This window comes from Myxine glutinosa, chromosome 2 (assembly GCF_964187855.1).
Source record: "Myxine glutinosa chromosome 2, kmMyxGlut1.1, whole genome shotgun sequence".
Lineage (NCBI taxonomy): Eukaryota > Metazoa > Chordata > Myxini > Myxiniformes > Myxinidae > Myxine > Myxine glutinosa.
In genome coordinates this window covers 75685393-75690321 of record NC_136262.1, presented here as the reverse complement: position 1 = coordinate 75690321, position 4929 = coordinate 75685393, and the positions used below count along the sequence as shown (strand labels likewise).

The 4929-nt window shown below is 45.9% G+C and overlaps 1 long non-coding RNA gene across 1 annotated transcript; it reads left to right on the top strand.

Annotated features, from left to right (window-relative positions):
* Positions 1–306: 306 nt before the first annotated feature.
* LOC144891054 (uncharacterized) lies at positions 307–4512 on the top strand. Its single transcript, XR_013622690.1, has 2 exons — positions 307–1310; positions 1341–4512. It is a non-coding gene; the product is annotated as an uncharacterized LOC144891054 (long non-coding RNA).
* The last annotated feature ends 417 nt before the right edge of the window (positions 4513–4929 follow it).

Here is a 4929-nt window from a genome sequence, read left to right as displayed (position 1 = left end):
TGAAGCCAGAATTTCATTTGGATGCCAGAAAGGAGAAAGGAGATGCTGAAAGCCAGAAAGGAGATGCTGTTGTCTACTCTGAATGACAGGTGGCGGTATCCAGGGCGCTGAGGAGTTTGTTCACGTTGTAAAGTTTGTTTATTTAGTTTGTTTATTGTAGAGAAGAGTGCTTTTGGGATTCCGGAGCCAGAGTGGATAATTTGAGGGTAGTAGGTGGAGTAGAGGACATCTTTGCAGTGCTGTAGGTGGTCCTTGTAGGCTTGGGGGTGAACTAATTTGGGTTTAATAGGCACAAGCTGGTCTAAACAGGGTGAGGAGGATGGTGTGATTGATGATGTCAAAGGAGGCGTTGAGGTGAGGAGGATGAAAATGTTGAGGTTGCCGGCATCAGAGGAGAGAAAAGGTCGCTGGTGATTTTGAGGAGAGCAGTTTCAGTACTGTGGCTGGAGCAGAATCCGGATTGGGATGTTTCATACAGGTTATTGGCAGAGTGGTGATGTTTGAGTTGAGTGGCCACAGCACGTTCCAAAACTTTTGACAGAAAGGGTAGATTGGAGATGGGTCTGAAGTTATTTAGGGTGTCAGGGTTTAGTCCAGGGTTTTTCCAGAATGGGGGTGAAGTTTCACGAGTTTTTGGGGAAATCGGTATGTGAAGCTGGATTAAGTTGGAACTGCTTGATGAGCCATGGAGATGGATTGGGTTTTGTTGTTGGTTGTCTGGGAGTTCGGTTGTTGCATTGCCAAAGGTTTCTGTGTGGTGGACACACTCGTTGGCTGTTGTCTTGTGTGACGTGGAGGGAGATGTATGTGGCTGTGTGCGGCTGCCTGGAGTCGGGAAGACGGCTACAGTGGTTGATATTGGTTGTGGATCGTCCGGGGTGCTTCGATTTGCATAGGGGGTGAAGATTGGGATATTACATTATTTTAAGTAAGTATTGGTATGAGTAATTACATAAGTAATTATGAGTTATTATGAGTATTAGTTATGAGTAAGTGATTATTTTAGTAAAGTTACATGTTTCGCTGTGTTGTGGATCTGCGGACAAGCTAGTTTGATGGGTACCCTGGGGTCTTCGGCGTGTCTATGTGTTTGGCTATCTGTTACACCGGACTCTTGAATGGGTTTTCATGAGACGAATTTCAGACATAACAGTGAGAATCTATTTTGAGCGAATCACAGTGGGTGAGGAAAACATTGTGTGTGACCAGACACCAGAACTGACCAGAATTGAAATTGGAAGTAGACCAGGTTATTTCTATTATTTGTTTATTCGTGAATATAAATAAATAATAGGGGGAGGTTAATGGAGGTTAATGGTGGTTTGTTTGTGTTAATGGAGGTTAATGGTGGTTTGTTTGTGTTAATTCTAGTTGAAACTCTCGCTGAAGTAATTTTCGTTTATTTTATTATTTTATTGATTTTTTTATGATTTTGATTGATTTTTTGATTTGATTTGAGAGTTGAGATGATTGATTTTTTATTAATTTTATAATTTTATTTTTATTGATGTTGGAAACAGGTAATGGGATGCTGAGAGAAGGATTGAATTTAATTTGAATTGGACTGGATTAAATTTAAAAATTGAATATTGGATAAAATTGGATCCACTTGAAAAAAGTGGATTAGGAAATTGGAGAAAAGGTGTTCTATGAAACTATGAATTGAATGAATTGAATCTATGAATTGGAGACCTGTAGACCAGGCGTTCCCAGGAGACTTGTGGACCAGGTGTTCCACCAGAGGAAAAAGACCAGGTGCTCGTAAAACACTTCACCCGCAAGAACGCCTTGGAACCAAGGTGGAAGGGACCAGTCCAGGTGTTGCTGACTACACCAACGGCAGTCTTTTGCGAGGGCAAGACTTCGTGGATCCACGCCACGCACTGTAAGTTGGCCATACAAGCACCAGACACTACACCACAGCAACCACAGTAAGGATGGGCCTAATCATAGGTACAATACTATTGATAGCGACAGCAGCTAGGGGAAACTCCGATTCCAATAGATGCGAAAACGAAACCCGACACCTCACCGTAACATGGGGACAAAGAGTATCACTACCATGTTTCGAACAGAAAGCCCTGCACACAAATTGGGTGAACATAAATTGGCTAGCACTGTCGGCAGGGCCTGGACGCGTTGGCATGGTACTACAAAAGCAACGAGAGTTCCGGGAAGACGGGCAAGCTAGCATTAAGACCTTGGCCCAACCAGGATACAAATGGGGAACCCCTGATTTTAAGCTACAAACACGCACGCGCCTAGAGAAAGGCATGACTATGCAGGTCCGGTGCAGCGTCTGGACCCCTGGCGCGGCCGGTGGCGAAAAGAACTACATACCATGCATCGAATACATACTCACGCCACAACCCCAGAATAAGGCCCCAAAGAGGGGGGAAAACACATATTGGAAAGTGGCCAGGGAGGTGGCAACAATTCAAAATAGGACACACTGCTGGTCGTGCATGCACTTTCCCCAAGCAGGCACCACAGGAATACACATGATAGTGCTACCTCTGTCCCTCAATGACCTCTGCTCACAACCTATCGATTCCCCATGTTTAGTCACCACGCTGGAAAGAGAAGGGGTTGACAACGGCAAGAGTTGCAATCGACAATTTAATTATCGCCCGTCAATGATTGCCCATGTGGCCGAGAGGCCTGCCCCCGTCTGGGTCAAACCACAGAAAGGGAGGGTCTGCCTCCAGGGTTCCGGCCACTTGCGTATGGGAGAATCAGAATGCGCCTACACTCTCCCCGGGAAGCTGGGACAAGGGAGCTCGGGGATTACATTACGAATAGTACTGCAAGATAAACGCAACCACAACATAACGGCTATAACATTCTCTAGGGGGGTTAGTAGGATTAATGGGGTGGTAAAGGGACTCCAGTGCTTATCCACCCACCTGGTCCCACCCCATGGGACAATGTTTATATGCGGCGACAAGGCTTACCCCTATTTACCAAATAATTGGGGGGGCACATGTTATCTGGGTTCAGTCCTTCCTGACGTTGAGATACTGGATGAGCTAGACCCAAAGTCCTTGGACAGGCGTTATAAGAGGTCAGTCATGAACGAAGATGGAACCACTAAACTACACGGGAGTCTATGGGAAAAGGTGTTTGGTTTCTTCTTCCCAGGAGCGGGCACAGTCATGGATAGTTTCCGGATAGACAAATTGGCTTTGGCCCTAGAAAAGGTGGCAAACGACACCGCTACGGCTCATGACATACTATTGGACACGGTAATTCACATGCGTACAATGGTGATGCAGAAGTGAGACTAAGGGAAACTAGCCACGCCCTGACGATCGATCGGATCGCGCGTGAAAATTCTTATACATTTAGCTGGCTCACTGACTGGTTCCAGGGATGGACGGGCACCATAGTGAAGTGGTTATTGACCGCACTGGCTGTGATAATCGGGGTAGTAATTTGGGGGGCACTAATGAAATCTCTAGTCCTCCTCTGTATGAGAAAGTATTTTACAGGATGGAAAGTGAAGAAGCCGCCGACAACGACTATGGCTCTGACCACAGAGGCCGTCGACCTGAACGGGTCCTTCAACAAGGCAGTTGCGACCGGCGCTCCAGAAAATTGCATTGAATTTTGTAATGACTGTGATACTTGTGCGGATCCCATGTGGGAACTGGCTGCTGCCTGTAACGGTGTATGTGATGACTGTGATACTTGTGCTATAAACCCCTTGCGTGTACTGGCTAACGCTGCTTATGTATTACAAGCTGACAGCTGCACGCCCCCTTCCGACCCAACTATGGATCTGATTGCGACACTGGGTCTGGCGGTCGAGGGACCCGACGCGGATGTCCTAGACCCGCAAGCCGACCAGGCGCCCATGGGAGACTTTGACATAAAGGAAGTTCCTCTCTTTGCTTCAAATGTTTTAAGTTCAAATGCTTCAAGTGAATCGGATTTTTACGCTCTGTACCCTGATCAGGAAATTGAGACACAAGATACTGACGACATTTTGTATTCCCCAGAACAGCAGCACGTGAGGGACCTCATGGGCATGATCGTTGATTAACTTCGAAGATCTGCAAGGACTGGGTCTGCAAAGGGTGGGGGGAGCAAGTTCCGCAGGGGAGGTGGTGGCCCTCTGGCGGAGCAGAACCTCATCTGGACCAGACACCTTCGTTGTGGATCCGAAACGTTAATGGACTTTCATGTTCTGAGCCCTCAGGCTCCGAGCACGCACCACACGACACGTTCGCCAAATGCACGGGCGAGGCGCTTTGGGCGCACGATATGCCCTTGGGAGATACCCGCATTACACAATTATTTTTTCAATACCCGCATTACACAATTATTTTTCAATAAAGCCCGATGTGGCACGTTGTCTCTTAAGATACTTTGTCTCGACGAGACAAGAGGAAGGAATGTCAAGTTGTAGATTTGTTATTGCCTAAAGTTCAGTTATAGACGTTGGTTGCTGATGTGTTATGATTTAAATGTTGTTTAAAAATGCTATTTTCATAAAGTTAATAAAGGGTTTTTGCTTCAGTTTAGTTTTGGATGAGGAAAGGCTCGCTTCGGTCGTGTTGGGCAAATGGTTTTTCGTATACGTGTGCTTTTTCGAGGCTAGATAAGGCCGGTCGTAAAATCACGCTCACATGCGCGTGATTTTGTGTAACGCTAGTAGAATGATTAGATTGCAGACATAAACCTATTGTTTTTACCATATATATTTTGTATTAATCACAGCGACGCATGACTCTGTATAAACATGCTTTGAATTACTCATGTAAACAAACCCATAAAATATATGGGTTTGTTTGGCCAAGCATGGTCTTATCTGGCCAAGCATGCACTCTTCTCTCTGTGAGTTACATTTTCGTCACCTCGGAGCTTTTGAAACTATATCTGGTCCGAATGATAAGGAAGGGCTGACTCCCCCGAATAACAGAGCGG